This window comes from Scyliorhinus torazame, chromosome 9 (assembly GCF_047496885.1).
Source record: "Scyliorhinus torazame isolate Kashiwa2021f chromosome 9, sScyTor2.1, whole genome shotgun sequence".
NCBI classification, from domain to species: Eukaryota; Metazoa; Chordata; class Chondrichthyes; order Carcharhiniformes; family Scyliorhinidae; genus Scyliorhinus; species Scyliorhinus torazame.
Window position 1 is genome coordinate 21,001,629 of NC_092715.1, and position 25,629 is coordinate 21,027,257.

Consider the following 25,629-nt stretch of genomic DNA (forward strand, 5'->3'; position numbering starts at 1 on the left):
GACCGAGCCAGCGGCAGGGACCGCACCCCCCCCCCGCCCGGGCAACCACGAGGCAGGCAGCGGAAGAAAGGAGGACACCCGACCCAGCCAGAAACCTCTCTCTCTCGAACCTCCTGACCCGGCGTGTGGGTGAGTGAGACGGAAAAAAAAGAACTTCTCCAAAAACGTTTTGAAGAGGAAACTTGAAAAAAAAGGTGTTAAAGGAGAGAAGGGAAGGGGAAAAGAAAAGGGGGAGAAAAGAAAAGGGAAAGGGGGGGGGGAGAAAAAAAAGGGGGGGAAAATACCAGAAGGTAGCCAAAGCAGAGGGAGAAAGGGCACCAGAAGCAGAAGGGGCCATGGGCGAGCCCACTCAGACGAGCTAACCGGCAAACGAAGCGGTGGAACGGAAGGTTCGCCACAACAAAAAGAATTGGTCAGAGAGGAGCTTTTTCCCCCTGGGCCAGGGGGGAACTGGAACTGGAAGGCAGCCTTTGCCGAGGCACTGAGGGAACATCAGCAGGGAAACAAGGCAGAGGCTAGGGCAGACATGGAGGCCGCGGTGCAGGCAGCAATGGCCAAGGCCTTGGCGGAGGTGCAGCTCACCCTGGGCAGAGCAGAGGAGAGACTGGAGGCCCAAGAGGAGAAACTGGAAGCCCAAGAGGTGACCGTTAAGGAGTTAATCCGCGACTGACAAGAGTGACCGGATCACGGCCCTGGAGAAGGAGGTGGCGAGACTGGTCACTGTGCAGGGGAGCTTGAAGGACAGAGTAAACGATCAGGAAAACCGCTCGAGAAGGCAAAATGTAAGGATAGTGGGCCTTCCAGAGGGGATCGAGGGTAGAAAATCCCACGGCATACGTGGCTGAGATACTGGGTAACTTAATGGGGAGGAAAACGTTCCCCAACCCACCAGAAATGGACAGAGCACACCGATCGCTGTGCCCGTAGCCCAAGGCAGGGGAGCATCCGAGGGCAGTTATAGCTAAACTGCACCGGTACCAAGACAGGGAAACAATGCTGCGCTGGGCCAGAGCCTGCAAATGGGAAGGACACCTCATTGGAGGACATTGGGGCAGACCTAGCCAGGAGACGGACCGAATTCAATCGAGCGAAAGCAGCTCTTCACAAGAAGGACGTACGTTTTGGTATGCTGTACCCAGCGAAACTCTGGGTCACATACCAAGGAAGAGAGTACTTCTTCACAGCCCCCGCTGAAGCAAACAAGTTTGTCGAGGAACACGGGCTGGAAAGCCGACAGCAAGGGTAAAAATAATGGGCCCCTGGCAAGGGGCAACAGCACGCCAACGGAGTGTCGGAGTGTGGGGGGGGGCCACGGCAAGCGCACCCTGAACAAAAAGCAAATCACTACCCGAGGGACCGCTTCAGGTGGGAGACCAGGCCCCAGCAGGAGGGAACGAGAGTAGCAGAGAAGGGAGAGCAAGCAAGAGGAGTGCAGGGTAGGACGTGGGAAGAGCGGGCAGAAAACCGTAGAGGTCGGGCGAGGGAGAAGCGAGACAGTAACTCCCGAGAGGGGTGCCACCACACTAGCAGGAAAGCTAATGCCGGGGGTATGCAACAAAGCAGGGCCGCAGCGCGCCCCCAACGGGGGGACGGCGCCAGGCAGGGGGTGAGGGGGAGGGGGGGTGGAGGGGGTGGGGGGGGGGGACTGTGGTAGTATGCATTAGGGGTCATGTGGGACTGTGAAGCCGTGATGCTATTGGCTGACAGATCCCGGGTCCTGGTTGGCTGTTGATCCCTAGCTCCGCCCTGAAGGCGGAGTATAAGAACCTGGGCTTCTCCCCGCAGCTCCAGTCTGTTGCTGAACTGCGGGGAACAAGTCACGCTTAATAAAGCCTCATCGACTTCATCTCTATTCGTCTCTCTCGTAAGTCATTGTGCGCTACAATTTATTAAGCATGCTTAAAGGACTATGGAGCTCAGGATCGCCCCGGAATGCCTGCAGATCAACCCCCACGCAGTGAACGCGGCAGCAGTTTTTAAACACTGGCAGGCTTGTTTCGAAGGCTACCTCCGAACGGCCCCCGGCCGGATCACAGAAGACCAGAAACTACAGGTCCTGCACTCAAGGATAAGCCCGGAAATTTACCCTCTCATAGAAGACGCAGAGGATTTCCCGACGGCGCTCGCAGCACTAAAGAGCGTCTACGTTCGCCCAGTGAACCAGGTCTACGCACGCTACCAACTCGCAACGAGACGGCAAAGTCCCGGAGAATCGCTAGAGGAGTTCTACGCCGCGCTGCTAATTTTGGGACGGGGCTGCGGCTGCCCGCCGGTAAACACGACTGAACACACGGACATGTTAATTCGCGATGAGTTTGTGGCAGGTATGAACTCTCCCCAAATCCGCCAAAGACTTTTAGAAAAAGAGTCGCTAGGACTCTGAGGCACGGGCCATCGCAGCTTCCCTAGATGTGGCCTCGCAAAACGCCCGCGCCTACGGCCCCGACCGCGCGGCAGCCCCTTGGGCTCCGTGGACCCCCGTCGCGACAAACCCCCCCCCCCCCTCACAGGCTTGCGCGGTTAAGACGCCAGATCATCCCGGGGGGGCCCGCTGCTATTTCTGTGGGCAGACGAAACACCCTGTGTAAGACGCCAGATCATCCCGGGGGGGCCCGGCCCGCGCAGCGACTTGCAAGAGCTGCGGGAAAAAGGGCCATTTCGCGGCTGTGTGCCGGTCCCGGGGGGTCGCCGCTGTCCCCGGAGAAGAAAGAGTCCAGCGCATCCCAAACGCTCCCCAACCCCCCCAGCGCCCCATGTGCGACCCGCGGGCACTGCCATTTTGGGTCCCGGCCACCACGAGGGGAGGATGGGCGCCGCCATCTAGTGACCCCCCAGCCATGTGCGATGCATGGGGGCGGCCATTCTGTCCTCCCCTGACCACGTGCGATCCGTGGGGGCGGCCATTTTGTCCACCCCCGGCCGCGTGCGATTCATGGATGCCGCCATCTTGGATTACAACAAAGGACCCCAGCATCGACGGCTCCACGGGGTCCGAAGAAGACGCTGAGACACTACGACCACATCTGGCCTCGGTGACGCTGGATCAAGCACGGCCCCGGACGCTCCAGACGACGACAACAACGGTGCTGATCAACGGACACGAGACACCATGCCTGATCGACTCCGGGAGCACCGAAAGCTTCATCCACCGCGACACGGTAAGACGCTGTTTTTTGACCATCCGTCCCAGTACGCAAAAGATTTCCCTAGCTGCAGGATCCCACTCCGTAGAGATCAAAGGGTTCTGCATAGTGACCCTAACGGTGCAAGGAAGGGAGTTTAAAAACTACAGGCTCTACGTCCTTCCCCAACTCTGCACACCCACATTACTGGGATTAGATTTCCAGTGCAACCTGCAGAGCCTAACGTTTCAATTCGGCGGCCCAATACCCCCACTCACTATCTGCGGCCTCGCAACCCTCAAAGTTGAACCGCCATCCTTGTTTGCAAACCTCACCCCGGATTGCAAACCCGTCGCCACTAGGAGCAGACGGTACAGCGCCCAGGACCGGACATTTATCCGGTCCGAAGTCCAGCGGTTGCTGAAGGAAGGCATAATCCAGGCCAGCAATAGTCCCTGGAGAGCACAGGTGGTAGTAGTAAAGACCGGGGAGAAGCAAAGGATGGTCATAGACTATAGCCAGACCATCAACAGGTACACACAGCTAGATGCGTATCCTCTCCCCCGCATATCCGACATGGTAAATCGGATTGCCCAATAAAAGGTCTTCTCCACCGTGGACCTCAAGTCCGCCTATCACCAGCTCCCCATCTGCCCAAGTGACCGCAAGTACACAGCCTTCGAGGCAGATGGGCGACTATACCACTTCCTAAGGGTCCCATTTGGCGTCACAAACGGGGTCTCGGTCTTCCAACGGGAGATGGACCGAATGGTTGATCAACACGGGTTACAGGCCACGTTCCCGTATCTCGACAACGTAACCATCTGCGGCCACGATCAGCAGGACCACGACGCCAACCTCCAAAAATTCCTCCAGGCCGCAAACGCCTTGAACCTCACATACAACGAGGACAAGTGCGTGTTTAGCACAAACCGGCTGGCCATCCTGGGATACGTAGTGCGCAATGGGATAATAGGCCCCGACCCCGAACGCATGCGCCCCCTTATGGAATTTCCCCTTCCCCACTGCTCCAAAGCCCTGAAACGATGCCTGGGGTTTTTTTCATATTACGCCCAGTGGGTCCCCCAGTATGCAGACAAGGCCCGCCCACTAATACAGACTACTACCTTCCCCCTGTCGACAGAGGCTCGCCAGGCCTTCAGCCGCATCAAAGCGGATATCGCAAAGGCCACGATGCGCGCCATCGACGAGTCCCTCCCCTGCCAGGTCGAGAGCGACGCCTCCGATGTAGCTCTAGCGGCCACCCTTAACCAAGCGGGCAGACCCGTGGCCTTCTTCTCCCGAACCCTCCACGCCTCAGAAATCCGCCACTCCTCAGTGGAAAAGGAAGCCCAAGCCATAGTGGAAGCTGTGCGACATTGGAGGCATTACCTGGCCGGCAGGAGATTCACTCTCCTCACTGACCAACGGTCGGTAGCTTTCATGTTCGATAATGCACAGCGGGGCAAAATTAAAAATGACAAGATCTTAAGGTGGAGGATCGAGCTCTCCACCTTCAACTACGAGATCTTGTACCGTCCCGGAAAGCTGAACGAGCCGTCCGATGCCCTATCCCGCGGTACATGTGCCAACGCACAAATAGACCGTCTCCAAACCCTCCACGAGGACCTCTGCCACCCGGGGGTCACTCGGTTCTACCATTTTATAAAGTCCCGCAACCTCCCCTACTCCGTGGAGGAGGTCCGTACTGTCACCAGGAACTGCCACATCTGCGCTGAGTGCAAACCGCATTTTTTCAGGCCAGATAGAGCGCACCTGATCAAGGCTTCCCGCCCCTTTGAACGCCTCAGTCTGGATTTCAAAGGGCCCCTCCCCTCCACCGATCGAAACACATACTTTCTGAACGTGGTGGACGAGTACTCCCGTTTCCCTTTCGCCATCCCCTGCCCTGACATGACAGCGGCCACAGTTATTAAAGCCCTTAGCACTATATTCACACTGTTCGGTTGCCCCACATATATCCATAGCGACAGGGGGTCCTCCTTCATGAGTGACGAGCTGCGCCAGTTCCTGCTCAGCAAGGGCATAGCCTCGAGCAGGACGACCAGCTACAACCCCCGGGGGAACGGGCAAGTAGAGAGGGAGAACGGCACGGTCTGGAAGACCGTCCTACTGGCCCTACGGTCCAGGGATCTCCCAGTTTCACGGTGGCAGGAGGTCCTCCCGGACGCTCTCCACTCCATCCGGTCGCTGCTGTGTACCACCACTAACCAAACGCCTCATGAGCGCCTCCTTGTCTTCCCCAGGAAGTCCTCCTCCGGAACGTCGCTGCCGACCTGGCTGGCGGCCCCAGGACCCATCTTGCTCCGGAAACATGTGCGGGCGCACAAATCGGACCCGTTGGTCGAGAGGGTTCATCTCCTCCACGCGAACCCGCAGTACGCCTACGTGGCGTACCCCGACGGCCGACAGGACACGGTCTCCCTGCGAGACCTGGCTCCCGCCGGCAACACGCACACCCCCCCGACACCGATCACCCCCTCCCTGCCACCGGCGCACCCCGCGACCGCCCCCTTCCCGGGAGGATCGGTCCTCCTCCCATGTCCGACCAGGAGTGAAACAGAAGCAGGCACCGAAAAGCTCCCGGAGACGACAACGCGGGAACAAGCACCTGCACCACCACCGGGGCTGAGGCGATCGACAAGGAAGACCAGACCGCCCGCTCGACTCGTGGCATCGGTGTAACACAAGAATGTTGTGGACTTTAACGAGAATGTTCTTTTCCTCTTACGAATATTGTAAATAGTTCACAAACCCTGTACATAGCCCAATGTAGGGCAAAGTGTAGAGCATTGAAAGGACATGCCAAAAATTTTCTCCTCCCAGGACCAGCCTTGTAAACCCCTACCACCATGCGAAGCACCACCCCGCCGGGTTCATTTTTAACAAGGGGTGAATGTGGTGGTATGCATTAGGGGTCATGTGGGACTGTGAAGCCGTGATGCTATTGGCTGACAGATCCCGGGTCCTGGTTGGCTGTTGATCCCTAGCTCCGCCCTGAAGGCGGAGTATAAGAACCTGGGCTTCTCCCCGCAGCTCCAGTCTGTTGCTGAACTGCGGGGAACAAGTCACGCTTAATAAAGCCTCATCGACTTCATCTCTATTCGTCTCTCTCATAAGTCATTGTGCGCTACAGGGACACCACTCAACAGAGATGGGAGAGCAAACGGGGGAAGGGACAGAGGAAAGAGGGACAAAAGAGAGGTATACAGGTAAGGGGAGAAAAAGGGGGGGAAAGAAAGGGACCGGGGCAGGGGGGGGACACAGGGAAGGAGGGACACACAAGGCTAGAAAGTGAATAACAATAGAGCTACAAAGTGCCACAACCAAAGGCTCGGAACAAGGAATCGCTGCAAGCATCCACCCAGTAGGGTCTCTGGGCGAAGGGAGACTCCAGATTGCAGGGGACTACCCGCATGGCGGACGCACAGTGGGCAGCCATGTCGGGTGCCCCCGGGACAAAGGGAAACCCTGGAGCGCAGGGACCCGACCGCTTGGAGAGAGCAGTGACAGCGGTCATTCTGGACGGTCCCCTAACAAAGGGAAACCCCGGAGGGCAGGGGCGTGTCCACCAGGTAAGTATGGTGATGCAACCATCAATTCACTTGAAGACACGTGGAGAAGTAAACCGTGGTTTTAATCAGTTTAGAACTGAGCCTGCCTGTGACCGGTACAACCCGCAGGTCGGCAGCTCTTATACTTCCTGTAAAGGGGGTGGAGCCATGGGCAGAGCCCGTACATGCCCCAACATATCCCCTGTGGGTGAAGCCACACAATGGCCCATAGGTAGAGCCCACAGGGTTAAAGGCATAACACAGTGCACTGGTGAATTATCAGTAATTATACATTCACCACATATGGCTAATCCCACAGGGGCAGGGGGACAGAAGCCCCCCACCAGGATAGTCACCTGGAATGTAAGGGGACTCAACGGCCCGTGAAAAGATCCAGAGTCCTCACCCACCTAAGAAAGCCGACATAGTCTTCCTCCAAGAGCCACAACTGAGCGAGCAGGACCGACAGTGGGTAAGAAAGGGCTGTGTGGGACAAACCTACTATTCCTGCTATGAGACGAGGGCCAGCGGGGTGGAATACTGATCGGTAAGAAGACGATGTTTAAGGCGACAAAAACGGTTACGGACCCAGGGGGGCAGTACGTCATGGTCAGCGGGGCCCTGGATGGGGCACCGGTAGTACTAGTTAATGTGTATGCGCCCAACTGGGACGACACGACCTTCATCAAAAAGACCATGGCAGAAATCCCCGACACAGCGACGCACCGACTAATCATGGGCGGGGGGAGACTTCAACTGTGTACAGGACCCAATGACTGACAGATCAAGTTCCAAAACGGGGAAAAGCATGGCAAGGGAACTCGGTCACTTTATGGAACAGATGGGAGCGGTGGACCCCTGGAGGTTCACCCACCCAGGGAAGAAGGAGTTCTCCTTCTTCTTCTCCCCAGTGCACAAAGTATTCACCAGAATTGACTTCTTTGTGGTGGGGAAAACGGTGCTTCCGGGGATAGACAAAGTGGAATACTCCGCAATTGTGATATCAGACCACGCTCCACACTACATGGACATGAGGCTGGAGACGGGCAGGGCCCAACACCCCACATGGCGGTTGAACATTGCCCTACTAGCAGACAAGGCCTTCAACGAAAAGATATCACAGGCCATAGCAGAGTACACGGCGAACAACCAAAACGGGACGGTCTCACCCACCATGTTCTGGGAAGCGCTAAAGGCCGTAGTAAGAGGGGAAATTATCGCTTTCAAAGCTCGAACGGATAGGGCGGAAAGGGCGGCTAGGCAGCAGCTGGTCGACTCCATACCAGAGGTAGACCGTAAATATTCTGAGGCCCTGACCGTAGAGCCCTTGGCGGAGAGGAAAGAGCTACAAAGGAACTTTGATCTGCTCTCCAGCAGGAAATCAGTGCACCAACTCCGCCAGGCACGTGGGACCCTATACGACCACGGAGACAAAGACAGCCGCCTGTTGGCACACCAGCTGAGAAAGCAGGCAGCCACCAGAGAAATTGCACAAATCAGGGAGACCAGAGTAATGCACCGTCAATTACCACAAGACGAGAATGGTGGAACAATCGAGGCCGTATTGAACAAGATGTTGTGCCTCCTGTAGCTGGAACCAGAATGGCTGCAGCACCGGAAAGCACACACTTTAATACTCCGCCTACTGGGGTGGAGCCAGCAGGCAGGGATTTACCATTGTACCTCTAATATACGGGCAGTGCCGTAATACATATAATATACCACTAGTGGTGACTACCACATTCGCCCCCTGTTAAAAAAAGAGTCCGGCAGGGGTGGTGGAAACATTACAAGTTAAGTCTGTCGGGGGCCTTGATCCCTCCTCTGCGATCGCCTCAGTCCTGGTGGTGATGTGGGCGCCGACTTGGTCACCTGCGACTCCGGGAGCATGTTGTCCTCGTCTTTGTCACCCCTGAGTGGAACCAGTGGGAGGACGGATTCTGCTGGGGTGGGGGCTGCAGTGAGGTACGCTGGAGGGAGGGTGAGTGGCGCAGGGGTGAATGAGGCAACTGGGGTGGGGGGTCAGGTCGGGGGTCGTGGGTGGGGATCCAGCGGGTGCCAGGTCCCGGAGGGAGACTGTGTCCTGGCGCCTGTCAGGGTGTGCCACGTAGGCGTACTGCGGGTTTGCATGTAAGAGATGGACTTCTTTGACCAAGAGGTCCGATTTATGGGTCCGCACCTGCTTCCGGAGGAGGACGGGTCCAGGAACTGTCAGCCATGTTGGGAGCGAGACCCCGGAGGTGGACTTCCTGGGGAAGACAAGCACACGTTCGTGAGTGGTCTCATTAGTCACGGTGCAGAGGAGCGAACGGATGGAGTGGAGCGCGTCGGGGAGGACTTCCTGCCAGTGGGAGACCGGGAGATTTTTCGACCGCAGGGCCAGCAGGACGGCCTTCCAGACCGTCCCGTTCTCCCTCTCCACCTGCCCATTTCCCCGGGGTTTGTAGCTGGTCGTCCTGCTCGAGGCGATGCCCTTGCTGAGCAGGAACTGACGCAGCGCATCGCTCATGAAAGAGGATCCCCGATCACTGTGGATATAGGTGGGGAAACCGAACAGAGTGAAGATGCTGTGCAGGGCTTTGATTACTGTGGCAGAAGTCATATCGGGGCATGGGATGGTGAAAGGGAACCGGGAGTACTCATCAATCACATTCAGGAAATATGTGTTGCGGTCGGTGGAGGGGAGGGGCCCTTTGAAGTCCATGCTGAGACGTTCAAAGGGGCGGGAGGCCTTCACCAGGTGCGCTCTATTTGGCCGGTAGAGGTGTGGCTTACACTCTGCGCAGACTTGGCAGTCTCTGGTGACGGTCCTGACCGCCTCAATGGAGTAGGGCAGGCTGCGGGCTTGATAAAGTGGAAGAACTGGGTGACCCCCGAGTGGCAGAGGTCATAGTGGAGAGCCGGAGTCGGTCCACTTGTGCGCTGGCTCATGTAGCGCAGGATAGGGCATCAGGGGGCTCGTTGAGCTTCCCCGGGTGAGACAAGGTCTCATAATTATAGGGGGAGAGCTCGATCCTCCACCTCAAGATCTTGTCATTTTTGATCTTGTCCCGCTGTGTATTATTAAACATAAAGGCAGCCGACCGTTGGTCAGTGAGGAGAGTGAATCTCCTGCCAGCCTGGTAATGCCTCCAATGTCGCACAGCTTCCACAATGGCTTGGGCCTCCTTTTCGACAGAGGAGTGCCGAATTTCGGAGGCTTGGAGGGTGCGGGGAAAGAAAACCACGGGTCTGCCCGCCTGGTTGAGGGTGGCGGCCAGAGCCACGTCTGATGCATCGCTCTCCACCTGAAAGGGGAGGGACTCGTCAACTGCGTGAATCGTGGCCTTGGCGATGTCCGCCTTGATGCGTTTGATGGCCTGGCGAATCTCAGCCATCAGGGGAAAAACTGTGGACTGAATGAGTGGGCGGGCCTTGTCCACATAATTAGGGACCCACTGGGTGTAATAGGAGAAAAACCCCAGGCATCGGTTCAGGGGCTTGGGGCAGTGGGGGAGAGGGAGTTCCAGGAGGGGGCACATGCGGTCGGGGCCGGGCCCTAGGACTCCATTTTCCACGACATAGCCAAGGATGGCGAAGCGGTTGGTGCAGAACACGCATTTCACCTTATTGTATGTGAGATTAAGGAGTTTGGCGGTATGGAGGAATTTTTGGAGGTTTGTGTCGTGGTCCTGCTGATCGCTGCCGCAGCTGGTGACGTTATCCAGATACGGGAAGGTGGCCCGCAGTCCGTACTGGTCAACCATTCGGTCCATCTCTCTCTGGAAGACCGAGACCCCCATCAGTGACGCCGAAAGGAACCTTAAGGAAGTGATAGAGGTGGCCATCTGCTTTGAACGCAGTGTATTGCCGGTCCTCCAGGCGGATGGGGAACTGGTGATAGGTGGACTTCAAGTCCACTGTGGAAAAGACTCGATACTGCGCAATCTGATTGACCATGTCAGATATGCGTGGGAGGGGGTACGCATCGAGCTGTGTGTACCGGTTGATGGTCTGATTGTAGTCAATGACCATCCTGTGCTTCTCCCAGTCTTCACTACCACCACTTGAGCTCTCCAGGGGCTGTTGCTGGCCTCAATAATCCCCTCCCGCAGAAGCTGTTGGGCCTCCGACCTGATGAAGGTCCTGTCCTGGGCACTGTACCGTCTGGCTCCTAGTGGTGACAGGTTTGCAGTCCGGGGTGAGGTTCGCAAACAGGGAGGGTGGATCGACCTTAAGGGTCATGAGGCCGCAGACGGTGAGGGGGGTAGGGGTCCGCTCAATTTTAAAATAAGGCTTTGGAGGTGGCATTGAAAATCCAGGCCGAGTAACAGGGCAGCGCAGAGGTGGGGGAGGACGTAGAACCGGAAGTTGCTGAACTCTACGCCTTGGACGGTGAGGGTCGTGATACAGTACCCCTGGATTTCAATGGAATGGGATATGGAGGCCAGGGAGATTTTCTGGGTGACGGGGTGTACCGGGAGGGAGCAGCGCCTTACCGTAGTGGGATGGATGAAGCTCTCTGTGCTCCCGGAGTCAAAGAGGCAGGTCGTCTCGTGTCCATTGATCTTCACCATCGTCGTCGCCGTCGCGGGGTTGCGGGGCCGGGACTGATCCAAGGTGATAGAGGCGAGCTGCGGAAGATGTTGGGAGGTCCCGGGCTGGTCAGCGGTGGTGGAGGTAGCAGTAGGCGATGAACGGCCAGACGAGCAGGGGTCCTGAGGCGCAGTCCAAAATGGCGGCGAAGATGGCGGCGCCCACGGGGCGCACATGGCGGGCGGCATCAAAGATGGCGGCGCCCATGGGCCGCACATGGCTTGCGGTGAGGAAATTGGCGGCACCCACGGGCTGCACGTGGCTTGCGAAGGGGAAAATGGCGGCGCCCCTGGATCGCACGTGGGGAGTGTAGACACGCCGGGCCTGGAAACAGTGGCGACCGACCGGGCCTGGCAAACAGAAACAAAGTGTCCTTTCTTCCCACACCCGTTGCAGGTCTTGCAGGGTCGGGGGCGTAGGACTGAACGTATCGGGAGGCCACTTCTAACGAATTAGCGAGCTGCCTAGTCCCCGCAAGATCGAGCGTACCCCCTTCCAGTAGCCGCTGACGGACGTACGCAGAATTCATGCCCGTGACGTAAGCGTCTCTAATTAAAAGTTCGGTGTGCTGGACTGCCGAAACTGCCTGGCAGTCACAGTTCCTACCTAAGATCTGCAGGGCACGCAAAAAATCGTCCAGAGTCTCCCCGGGGGAGTTGCTGTCTCGTGGCCAGGAGATGCTAGTGGTGACTACCACACAGAGGCACATTAGAAACAGGAACGGAAAAGATTAACAAAACCTTCAAGGCCTTCTACCAAGGTCTGTACACACCAGAGCCCCCAATGGGAAAATCTGGGATGAAACGGTTCCTTGATGGACTGGACATTCCAGTTGTGGGGGAGGGCAGAAAATGGGGCCTGGAAGCACCACTAGCACTGGGAGAGATCATGGACAGCATTAGCTCCATGAGGCGGGGAAGGCGCCGGGACCAGACGGATTCCCGGCGCACTTCTACAAATAATTTGTGATAGCACTGGCTCCGCACCTGCAGGAGATGTTCACAGACTCACTGGCTAAGGACACACTGCCACCCACGCTAGCACAGGCCTCAATCCCGCTGATACCTAAGAAAGACAAAGACCCAACGGAATGTGGGTCATGCAGACCCATCTCACTGCTGAACGCAGATGCCAAAATACTGGCCAAAATCCTCGCCAAAAGGTTAGAAGACTGCGTACCAGAAGTGGTCGCAGAGGACCAGACGGGTTTTGTCAAAGGTAGGCAGCTAACCTCAAACATCAGGCATCTGCTAAACGTGATAATGCCCCATCAGGAGAGAGAACACCAGAGGTGATCGTCTCCCTGGATGCAGAAAAGGCCTTCGTCATGGTCGAATGGAAATACCTCACAGAGGTACTGGAGCGGTTCGGGCTTGGAACAGGGTTCATCTCCTGGGTAAAACTCTGATACAAAGCTCCCATGGCGAGCGTATGGACCAACAACACCAACTCCCGATACTTCCAGCTGCACAGGGGCACCAGACAAGGATGCCCACTGTCCCCGCTGCTGTTCGCGCTAGCGATCGAACCATTAGCAATTGCTCTCAGAGCAGCAAAAAGCTGGAGGGGGATCCAAAGGGGCGGCAGAGAGCACAGAGTCTCACTCTATGCAGATGACCTGCTCCTCTACATTTCGGACCCACAAAGCAGCATGGATGGAATCATCACGCTCCTGAAAGAGCTTGGCGCCTTCTCTGGCTACAAACTCAACATGAGCAAAAGCGAGATCTTCCCGGTACACCCACAAGGAGGGGGGCAGCACTAACGGGACTGCCGTTTAAACAAGCCCAACACAAATTCCGCTACCTGGGGATCCAGATAGCCCATGACTGGAAAGGGATCCACAAATGGAACCTCACCAGTCTGACAGAGGAAGTAAAAAAGGACCTGCAAAGATGGAACACACTCCCACTCTCCCTCGCGGGGAGAGTCCGGACGATCAAAATGAACGTGCTGCCCAGGTACCTCTTCCTACTTAGATCCATCCCGATCTACATCCCCAAGGCCTTTTTCAAAGCACTAGACAAACTAATCATGGCGTCCAGCCCTGGAACCAACTGGGGGGGGGGGGGAGGGGGGGTCCAGTCCTGGAACCAACTACGGCAGCAATTTGGCCTGACCAAAATGTCGGACAAAGCTCCCATCTGCAACAACCATAGGTTCGCACCAGCACTGACTGACGCCACCTTTAAAAAGTGGGGACAGGGTAAAGGGACACTAACAGTCAGGGACCTATACACGGACGGCAGGGTCGCAACAATGGGCGAACTGGCAGAGTAATTCCAGCTAGCCAGGGGGAACGAGTTAAGGTACCTGCAACTCATAAACTTCCTACAAAAGGAGACAAGGACGTACCCACAACCGCCACGACAGACATTGCTGGAAGAGTTACTGGACAGAAGCATCCTAGATAAAGGGAACTGTAACGACATGTGTGACCGACTGGTAGAAAGGGCCGACACCGTACTGGATGCAACAAGAAAGAAATGGGAGGAGGACCTTGGATTGAAATAGGGTGGGGACTTGGGAGCGAAGCACTGCATAGGGTCAACTCCACCTCCACGTGCACAAGGCTCAGCCTGGTGCAACTAAAAGTGGTACATAGAGCCCACTGAACAAAAACTCGTATGAGTAGGTTCTTCCCGGAGGTGGAGGACAGATGTGAGCGGTGCCAAGGAGGCCCAGCCAACCACGCCCACATGTTCTGGTCCTGCCCCAGACTTGCGGGGTACTGGACAGCCTTCTTCGAGGCAATGTCCAAAGTGATGGGGATGAGGATGGAGCAATGCCCGAAAGTGGCGGTGTTCGGGGCATCAGACCAGCCAGATCTATTCCTGGGGAGGAGGGCAGACGCCCTTGCCTTTGCCTCCCTGATCGCCCGCTGTAGAATCCTGTTCGGCTGGCGGTCAGCAGCATCACCTAAAGCTGCAGATTGGCTGTCCGACCTCTCAGAATCTCTCCAAATGGAAAAAATCAAATTCGCCATCCGAGGGTCAGACGACGGCTTCTACAGAACGTGGGAGCCATTCACCCAATTGTTCTGGGACCTATTTGTGTGTGTGTGTGTGTGTGGGGGGGGGGGGGAGACAGGGAACATTACAGGGGAACCAGTGAGGTGGGGAGGGCGGGAATGACAGCCGGAAGGAGGACACGGGAAACAATAACAAACTTGTCATCTACAGGAGCAGAGAACAAGGAAAGTCCGGGACGAACGGCTGAAGCGGAGGTGGTCGCGAGACGACAACGGCAGCAAAAACCGCCCGGGAGAAGCAAGCGACAACACTAACACCAGATCCATTCGCGTATTGCCCTCTGTAATTGATCTGTAATTGTTTCCCCGGCGCCCAAATGTATATGTCCCCACCCCCCAGTTCACCCCCCCCCCCCCACAAACAGATGCCTACTTATGTGCTAACAACAATACTGCTGCTGTTGTTGAGCTAGCACATAATACCCTACCAGTTATTTTATTCTAACTTTTTTGTTGTTGTTGTTTGTTTTGTTTTTTGTGCATGTTCCCTTCTCTTCTATGTATATATATATACATATATATGTGTATTCTATTTTGTGTACATAACAGTAAATATACTTTATTCAAAAACCCAATAAATATCATTTATAAAAAAAAGATAAAGAGGAGTTGGTGGATGTAGCATACTTGGATTTTCAGAAGGCTTACATGAAGTCCCACCTGAAGGTTGGTTTAGGTTAAATTAAAGCACATGGGATAGGAGGAATTAGACTGGCATGGGTTAAGGATTGGTTAACAGGCAGAAAACAGGGAGTAGAAATAAAGAAGCACTCTCACGTTGGCAGGTTATGACTAGTGGGGTACTGCAGGGGTCAGTACTCAGGTCCCAGTTATTCACAATATATATCAATGATTTGGATGTGGGCCCAAACATAATGGGCTGGACTCTCCGGCCTCCCTCGCGTGTTTCTCGGTAGCGGGAGGTGGCGCGCCGTTTGCTGGCGGCCGGATTCTTTGCTCCCACTGCTGTCCATGGAAATTGGCTTCTTCCCCACTGTTACCAGACTCCTAAACGACCCTCTTATGGGCTACTGAGTAGTACTACACTCCGTATGCTTCACCCGATTCCTGTGTCTATGTGTTTAGATTGCGTATTTATGTATGCCCTATGTTTTGTTTTCATGTATGGAATGATCTGTCTGGACTGTATGCAGAACAATACTTTTCACTGTACCTCGGTACATGTGACAATAAATCCAAATCCAATCTAATCCAATCCATTGAAGCCACCCCACGCCACCTAAAACCTGCAGGTGGGGGTGCGTTGCCGGCGGGATCAGAGAATCTCGCCGCCAGTGAACGGTCGGAGAATTCCGGCCAATATTTCAAGTTCTCAGATGACACAAAGCTGAGTGGGAATGTTTGGTGTGAGGAAGGTGCAAAGCGGCTTCAAGAGGGTTTGGACAGACTTAGTGAGTGGGCAAGAACATGGCAAATGGAATATAATGTGAAAAAATGTGAGGTTATTCACTTTGGCTGAAAGAATAGATGCGCAGAGATATTTTTTAAATGGTAAGAGATTAGAAAGTGCAGATGGACAAAAGGACCTGGGAGTCATAGACATATAATAATAACCACATGCTCTAGTAGGGTAGAGCATAAAGGAAGAAATAATTGGAGGTGACAAAAAGGTATGGTGATGATCATCGGAGATATCAATCTACATATAAACTGGAAAAGTCAGAAGGGCAAAAGTCGACCAGAGAGACCCGGGTGTGCTAGTTCATGAGGCGTAAAAAGTTGGTTTACAGGTGCAACAGGTGATTAAGAAGGTGAATGGAATTTTGTCCTTCATTGCTAGAGGGATGGAGTTTAAGACTAGGGAGGTTATACTGCAATTGTATAAGGTGTTGGTGAGGCCACACCTGGAGTATTGTGTTCAGTTTTGGTCTCCTTACCTGAGAAAGGACGTACTGGTGCTGGAGGGTGTGCAGAGATTCACTAGGTTAATCCCAGAGCTGAAGGGGTTGGATTATGAGGAGAGGTTGAGTAGACCGGGACTGTACTCATTGGAATTTAGAAGGATGAGGGGGGATCTTATAGAAACATATAAAATTATGATTTTATCATAAAGATGCGGGCAGGTTGTTTCCACTGGCGGGTGAAAGCAGAACTAGGGGGCAAAGCCTCAAAATAAGGGGAAGTAGATTTAGGACTGAGTTTAGGAGGAACTTCTTCACCCAAAGGGTTGTGAATCTATGGAATTCCTTGTCCAGTGAAGCAGTTGAGGCTCCTTCATTAAATGTTTTTAAGATAAAGATAGATAGTTTTTTGAAGAATAAAGGGATTAAGGGTTATGGTGCTCGGGCCGGAAAGTGGAGCTGAGTCCACAAAAGATCAGCCATGATTTCATTGAATGGCGGAGCAGGCTCGAGGGGACAGATGGCCGACTCCTGCTCCTAGTTCTTATGTTCTTATGTTAAATGAGGAGTTTGCAGAATGTTTCCAAGGCAGTTCCTTAGAACAGCATTTTCAACAGCCAACCAGAGAGCTGGCTATACTAGACCTGGTATTGTGCAACACAGTAGGATTAATTAATGACCTCATAGTGAAAGCACTCCTAGTGACCATAATATGATTGAATTTTACATTCAGCTTCAGGGAGAGGAGTGCGTTCAAGGCTATGGGGACGATTTTGCGCCCGGGTGTGCCATGGGTGCAAACGACAAAGTGGATGCAAAACCTTGTGAGAATTAGGAAAAGAGATTCTTGCCGGTGAGATCTCATTTTCCAATTTTTACCCCCCTTCGCTGGTGACGTAACAGAGTTAAATAAATTTAAATATATTTAACGAGCTTCCATGTGGGACCAAAAGATCCAGCCGGCATGAAGATCCGGACGATTTCAGAAGAATATCACTCCTGGGAACAGAAGGAATGTAGAAATGTGATGGGTTTTATTTTTTGAAAGGGGGAGGTACAATAAAAGAGAAGGTCTGGGATAGGTTAGAGGTCAGGAGAGATTAAATAACAAAGATTTGATGGAACAAAAGGCACCGGGAGTGGTAATGGCTGGATCCATGCTTTGTTTCTTTACAACAACCATTACGACTGCCAAGGGTCGTCGAGCGTACATCACCAGGACCACTCATTGCTTTGAAGATCATTTTGCTACTATCTACGAGCCTAAATTTAATTCACTGACACTTAGCAAGTTGGACAGCATTGGTCATGTGGTACATTGTAAGAAATTAGTTTGTCGTTGTTGGATACATGGTAAAACCCCAACATTATATGAGACATGTCGAGGAGGTTGATTTAGGGCAATTGGCGAAAGAGCCGGAGATTAAATTAGACATTTGTTTTTACACAGCAAATTATAACCTGGAATGCGCTGCTTGAAAGGCGGTGCAAGCAAATTGAATAGTAACTCTGAAAAGGAAATACGGCAAATATTTGGAAAGGGAGAATTTGCAAGGTTACAGGGAAAGAGCAAGGGAGTGGGGCTACTTGCAAAGCTCAAAACCTCATTCCAAGAGTCGATGGGCTGAATCGGAATTTCTGTGCTATCCACCCATGTTGGCCGCATAATAAAATCTAACCTTGTCAAGAACTAGCCAGGGCAGTGTTGATTGTGAGGATAGTACAGATGCATCTGCTGAAAACATACAAAAGCCTGTGTTGAGAAGGAGGAAGAGTGTGCTACCCAGGCTAGGAACAAAGGACAGTCAGAAAATATTCAGAATTAACATGAATTAACGTGACATTTTCCCGGAAATCTCAGAAGATTTCCGACCCCAGTGTCTGGTTGCGACATAGCAGAGGCTAAAGTATAGAGACTCAATTCCATTTTATTTACAATTACTGGCTACATCTATTTCTGATTAAGTTGGAGTGTGAATTTGGGCTTCAGCTTTATTCTGTATCGTGTTGAACTCCTCAGTGTCTGTTCCAACAAATCGTTTGTTACTCTCAGTAAACAGATATGAAATGACTGATTATGAAGGGTATGTTATTTCCCTGAAGCGTTTTGTTAAAATACAATTCAACATCACTCTAGGATGAGTCACCAAATTACAGATTTCTATTGCCTGAACTCTGTCAAATGCTTCAAGAATATTAAAGCAATAAGCAAATAAGTTTGTTTAATCTATGCTTGCTGAAACAGCAGTGTGGGTGTTATTGTGTTTGTCAAGGTGGAGAAAGTCAGTTTTGGGGAAATGGAAAACAATTCTACTTTTTCAAGTAAAATAATAATCTTTATTGGTGTCACAACTTTAATGGCTTACATTAACACTGTAATGAAGTTACTGTGAAAAGCCCCTGGTCGCCACACTCCGGCGCCTGTTCGGGTACACAGAGGGAGAATTCAGAATGTCCAATTCACCTAACAAACAAGTACTATCAGCCTACTAGGCTTGCTCTAGAAGACCTAGAGTTTCCAGTAATTAAAGATTAATCACCAGTGCACTGCTGCAAGTAACATAGAATATAGACCATACAGTGCAGAAGGAGGCCATTTGGCCCATTGAGTCTGCACCGACACACTTAAGCCCTCACTTCCACCCTATCCCCGTAAGCCAATAACCCCTCCTAAACTTTTTTTGATCACTAAGGGCAATTTATCATGGCCAATCCACCTATCCTGCACGTCTTTGGACTGTGGGAGGAAACCGGAGCACCCGGAGGAAACCCACGCAGACACGGGGAGAACATGCAGACTCCGCACAGACAGTGACCCAGCGGGGAATTGAACCTGGGACCCTGGCACTGTGAAGCCACAGTGCTATCCACTTGTGCTACCATGCTGTCCAAACCTAGGAAACAAATCACAGAAACATTTGAAAGGATATGATAGCATTAAGGCCATCATTTAAATCATATAGTGCAGAAGCCTGGGCAACATTAAGAATAGAGGAACAGCAATTGGATACTAATACAGGAAATAAAAGCGGGAGTAGATTATATGGCCTTCTGAGCATGCCATTCAATATGATCAGGACTGATCTTGGGCTTAGGAGAGTAAGAGTAACCTGGTCATTCTCGCATTGGCAGGCTGACTAGTGGGGTATCGCAAGGATCACTGCTTAGGCCCCAGCTGGTCACAATATACATCAATGATTTGGATGTGGGGACCAAATGTAATATTTCCATGTTGGTGGACGATACTGTCATGATATGCAGACACACACATAATGATATACAGACAAGCAGCTAATGGACACAGAGAACAGGACATGACCAATAAGCAGGCAGGACACTTAGGGGTGGGATCTGACTATAAAAGACACGAGGCACTCACACTCCGCCTCTTACCACTGATGAACATCTAGAGAGTCAGTCAAGGGTGTTGTTACAATCTCACCCACCCACCACGTGGCTAAGAGCTAGTCTGGTTCAGTCAGACAGAGTAACCCCACTTACGTTAGCAGAGAGTCAAACTCACAGAGAACTGTGCTAACTGTGCTATTCGTTCAATAACCCTGATTGAACTCACTTCAAGGTCTGGAGTATCTTTCTGATCTAAGCTGCATCCAGTTGCAGCCAGTGTTAGACCAGTGTACCTAACACGACAGATACAAAGCTAGGTGGGAAATGTGTGTTGTGAGGATGTTGTAAAGCGGCTACAGGAGCATTTGGATAAACTTAGTGAGTGGGCAAGAACATGGCGGATGGAATAGAATGTGGAAAAATGTGAGGTAATCCACTTTGGTAGAAGGAACAGATTTACAGAGTATTTCCTAAATGTTAAGACATTGGAAAGTGTAGATGTACAAAGAGATCTGGGTTTCCCTTGTCCATAAGTCACTGGAAGCTAACATGCAGGTGCAGCAAGCTATTAGGAAGGTAAATGGTCTGTTAGCCTTTATCGCGAGGGTATTTGAGTACAGGAGTACAGAATTTACAGTGCAGAAGGAGGCCATTCGGCCCATCGAGTCTGCACCGGCCCTTGGTAAGATCATCCCACCTAAGCCCACACCTCCACCCTATCCCCATAACCTAGTAACCCCACCTGACCTTTGTGGACACTAAGGGCAATTTAGCATGGCCAATCCACCCAACCTGCACATCTAGTAGTGAGGTCTTGAGGACTTTTGGTGATGGGGATGTGCTGAGTGGACGCACAAAAGGTGGCTCTCCTCCTAAGAACTCAAAATTAGGCTCTTTTACCCAAAATAGCCCATTAGAACAGGAAAAAAGGCAGCCCTTCGCCCTATCCAACAGCACCACAAGGGACGATGTCGAGGCTGTAAAAAGGCAAAGAGCAGCAGAAGTCAAGAGAAGAGGGCGAACAAGACGGCAGATGCACAAGGCGAAGAAATGCCGACCATACCAGAACGAGAGGGACCAACAAGCTACACACAGGGCTCCCGCTCGCCGGGGGGTGGATGGAGGACGTTCCACACCAGGGATCTAAGGGAGCTCATGGAACGGATAAAGACTGACATTAAAGCTGTGGTCAGGGTGGTGAACACGGAGGCCCTGGCCACCATGCAGGTGGCCCTGGACAAGGCAGGGAAACAACTGGAGGCCCAGGAGAACACCATCAAGGAATTGGAAAGAGCTCCAACAGACCTGAGTGACCGGATTGTCATCCTAGAGATGGAGTTAGGGAGGTTGGTGGCAAGGCAGGGAAGTCTAAAGGGGAAAATAGAGGACCAGGAAAACCGGTCACGACACCAAAACCAAAGGATAGTGGGCCTTCGGGAACCGAAGGCAGGGCCCCCACGGACTATGTGGCCCTAATACTGCGAAACCTGGTGGGAAGGGGCAGCTTCCCCAGCCTGTCAGAGATAGATTCGATACGGCAGAAACCCAAGGCCGGAGAGCAGCCGAGAACGATAATTGCAAAACTGCACTAGTACCAGGACTGGGATAGAATCCTGTGCTGGGCCAAGGCTCTGTAACTGGGAAGGACACCAGATCAGGATATACCAACATTTTGGGGCAGACTTGGTCAAGTGCCAGGCGGAGTTCAGCAGAGCTAAGGCGGCCCTGTACAAAAGCAAGGAGAAATTTGGGATGCTGTACCCGGCCAAACTATGGGTCACATTCCAGGGCAGTGAGCATTACTTCACGGACCCTGCGGATCCGGACAACTTTGGCCAGGGAACAGGCTGGGAAGACTGCAACAAAGACAGCAGTTAAAAGATCACCCGGAGGGACTAAAATGGTCTAAGAGACACTTTGCGTGGGACTGTATCGCCTCACTCTGAACCTGGGAGCCAGAATGTAGCAAGGCAGGGCCGAGGGTAGCGGAGCTCAGGAGAGGGTGAGAAGGAAGAAGAGGGGGAAGCTATGTAGCGGGCAAAGGGTAGGCTTAAAACCACCACATTAGCGGGAGAGCTAACGGCAGGAGGTACGAGTGGGGGGGGCCGTGGTGCATTTCCCACCGAGGAGAGAGCGTCTGGCGACAGAGGGTGTGCACACCACCGGGGGGGGGGGGACACAACAATAGGAAAGGGGGAGGAGACAGGAGTAGAAGTAAAACCATAAACGGACCAGAGGGACAAGGGCGGAAGGGCTCGAGGCTGGCTACAACAGGCCACACATGGCAACAAGGAGCAAAATGGCACCGCAGACAGGCACTTTGGAGAGTCCCCAAACAAAGGGAAACCCCGGAGGTCAGGGGCTCACCCCCGTGCCAAATGCATAGTTGGCAGCCATGTTGAGTGGCCCTGGACAAAGGGAAGCCGTGGAGCGCAGGGGCCTGGCCTCATGGTGAGTACGGTGACCGTGGCCATTTTGGATTATCATAGAATTTACAGTGCAGAAGGAGGCCATTCGGCCCATCAAGTCTGCACCGGCTCTTGGAAAGAGCACCCTACCCAAGGTCAACACCTCCACCCTATCCCCATAACCCAGTAACCCCACCCAACACTAAGGGCAATTTTGGACACTAAGGGCAATTTAGCACAGCCAATCCACCTAACCTGCACATCTTTGGACTGTGGGAGGAAACCGGAGCACCCGGAGGAAACCCATGCACACACGGGGAGGATGTGCAGACTCCGCACAGACTGTGACCCAAGCTGGAATCGAACCTGGGACCCTGGAGCTGTGAAGCAATTGTGCTATCCACAATGCTACCGTGCTGCCCACCTAACAAATGGAAACCCTGGTGTGCAGTGGCGCATCCACAGGGTAAGTGGGTGGTTGATCCCGCAGGAGGGGGAGGGATCAAAACCCCTCATCAGAATAATCACCTGGAATGTCAGAGGACTTAATGGCCCAGCGAAAAGATCCAGAGTCTTCGCCCACCTGAGAAGTATGAAAGCTGATACAGTCTTCCTCCAAGAGACATAGAAGGACCAACTGTGGATAAGAAAGGGCTGAGTGGGACAGACGTACCATTCATGCTACGGGACAAGAGCTGGGAGTAGCCATACTACTTAATAAGAGGACGATGTTCACAGCGACGAGGATGGTTATGGACCCGGGGGAACGGTACGTCATGGTCAGCGGTGTCCTAGACGGGCACCAGTGGCCCTGGTCAACGTGTACGTTCCCAACTAGGACGATACGGAGCTTATAAAGAAAACCATGGCGGAAATCCCCGACTGGTAGATAGCCACCAACTGGGGCGGCACCGTGGCTCAGTGGTTAGCACTGCTGCTTCACGGCGTCGAGGATCTAAGTTCAATCCCGGACCCGGGTCACTGTCCGTGTGGAATTTGCACATTCTCACCGTGTCTGCGTGGGTCTCACCCCCACAATCCAAAGATGGGCAGGGTAGGTGGATTGGCCACACTAAATTGCCCCTTAATTGTAAAAAAAAGAATTGGACACCCTGAATTTATTTTAAAAAAGATACCCACCGACTAATCATGGGGGGGCGGGGGGACTTTAACTGTGTACAGGACCCACGGCCAGACAGATCACAGCCCAAATCAGGGAAGACTTCAAAGATGGCAAAATAATTAAATGCATTTATGGAGCAGATTGGGGTAGTGGATCCATGAACATTCACACGCCCAGGGGAGAAAGAGTTCTCCTTCTTCTCCCAGGTACACAAGGTAAACTCGCACATCAACTTCTTTGTGGTGGGGAAAGTGGTGCTTCCAGGGACAGTAAGAGCGGAGTACTCCGCGATCGTAATCACCGACCACGCTCCACACTACATGGATGTGAGGTTGGAGATGGACCATGCCCAACGCCCCTCCCTTAGAAGTTGGTCATGGCCCTCCTTGCCCATAAGGCATTTTGCAAGAAAATATCACAGGCCATAGACGGGTGTATTACCATTAACCAGAATGGGGAAGTCTCACCCTCCATGTTCTGTGAGGCACTGAAGGCTGTGATCAGGGGTGAAATTATCACCTACAAAGCACGTAGAGACAGGCAGGAGAAGGCGGCTAGGCAACAACTGGTCGACTCCAAACTGGAGATGGACCAGCGATTCTCCGAGGCCCTGACTGTAGAGCTGTGGAGAGGAAAAAGCTACAAATGGACTCCACTAGGAAGGCAGTACACTAGACACAGTGATAAACCCAGCCACCTTGCTGGCTCACCAGCTGAGAAAGCAGGCCAGCCATGAGGGAAATAGCACAGATTAGGAACAACAAAGGCAGACGTGTAGCCGAGCCGGAAAAGGTCAACAAAGCATTCAAAGCCTTCCACCACGGGATGAAACCATCTGAGCCCCCCGAAACGGAAACTCGACGGACTGGACATGCCAGTTGTGGGGGAGGATAGAAAACGGGGGCTGGAAGCACCATTAGGACTGGGAGAAGTCATGGAAGGCAGGTAGGCCCCGGGGCAAGACGGATTACCGGCGGACCTCTATAAAAAACTGGCACCAGCACTTGCGGGAGATGTTCACAGACTCGCCAGAAAGGGGCACGCTGCCACCAACGCTAGCACAAGCCTCAATCTCACTGATACCCAAGAAAGGCAAAGACCCGACTGTATGCAGGTCCTACTGCTCAATATGGACGCAAAACTACTGGCCAAATTCCTGGCCAGGCTACTGGAGAGCTGTTTGTCAGAGGTGGTCGCAGAGTACCAGACAGGTTTTGTTAAGAATAGGCAGCTAACATGGAAAATCAAGCGTACATAGAATGCGATAATGAACCCATTGCAAGATGACACCGCATGGCGACTCTCTGTAAGCTCTCACACACAGATCCTCTTCTTACAGCGTGTGTGCGTGGGTTTCCTCCGGGTGTTCCGGTTTCCTCCCACAGTCCAAAGATGTGCAGGTAGATTTTTTTTTAAAAATTTAAAGTACACAATTATTTTTTCCAATTAAGGGGCAATTTAGCGTGGCCAATGCACCTAACCTGCACATCTTTGGGTTGTGGGGGCGTAACCCACACAGACACAGGGAGAACGTGCAAACACCACACGGACAGTGACCCAGGGCCGGGATTCGAACCCGGGTCCTCAGTGCCGTGAGGCAGCAATGCTAACCACTGTGCCACCGTGCTGCCCTGATTGTCCATAATTTATTATGAAACAACTGCGTGGTAAAGATAACTGGAATAAATAAATAACAAATTACTAACACTAACTAATGTAGAGCTACTGCAAAATATGTCTATCCTCCAACACCACTTACTCCCGACTGCCTCGAGGCACAGAGCCGCATGGTAGACCTACACTGCCATCTGTTGGTCGGAGGTCATGTATAATATTACATACAGAATTGCTTTATGCATAACATCACAGAGCCTTGTTACAAAAGGTCTGTGATTTGCATCAATCAGTTTCTGTTTTCACTCACATCAGCAAGCAACACTGCAGTCACTTTGGTTTCAGTAACATAGGATTAAGATAATTTTCGCGATAAAGATGCATTACCAGACACTTGGAGGCAATGGGTTAATTTCCCTTTTACTGCATTGAAGGGCACTTCTGTGTCACAGGACAAAAAAGTCCTCATTTTAATTCGGCAGCCTTACCATAAATAAACTATTGTGAATCTGCCCATTCCACATCTGGGCAAAAATGCTGAACACCATAAGGTGAGAGAGAGGTAGAGTGACAGAGAGTTAAAATAGGGCAGACAGATTTTGAAGCACTCAGGTTTGAGTTTATAACTGTGTCATGCGAGAGTGCCTTTAAGAACTGGATGTTTAAGCAATGTACCTTTAAGAAAACAGTGATGTCATCGAGTGGGTGGAGCTCAGCTCAGTTCAGCCATTTTGCAGATTTTTAGTTTCAGTTTGAAAAGTGTCTGGCTGTTTTGCTGGAGCTGGGGAGGGGGTGAGAGAGAGAGACAGAGGGACTTGTCTTTCTTCCATGTGCTCCAGTTACTCTACGCCTGCATAGTCGAGGGCGCACTTCCTTCCTCCTGTCTCACCCAGCCTGAGGGAGGAGGGTTGGGAGAGACAGGATGCAAAGCAAATGCATTGAGATCGTAAGGACCAAGCTGGCTCACCTGT

General features: G+C 52.7%; 1 protein-coding gene and 1 long non-coding RNA gene across 2 annotated transcripts in view; one reads left to right on the top strand and one right to left on the bottom strand.

Moving 5' to 3' along the window:
• Positions 1-14,826, top strand: part of LOC140429098 (uncharacterized) — a 41,156-nt gene extending 26,330 nt beyond the window's left edge. The window contains exon 3 of the long non-coding RNA XR_011948983.1: positions 14,455-14,826. This is a non-coding gene — a long non-coding RNA (uncharacterized lncRNA). The remainder of the gene's footprint in view (positions 1-14,454) is intronic.
• Positions 1-25,629, bottom strand: part of poln (polymerase (DNA directed) nu) — a 459,972-nt gene that overhangs the window by 369,749 nt on the left and 64,594 nt on the right. The window lies entirely within an intron of this gene.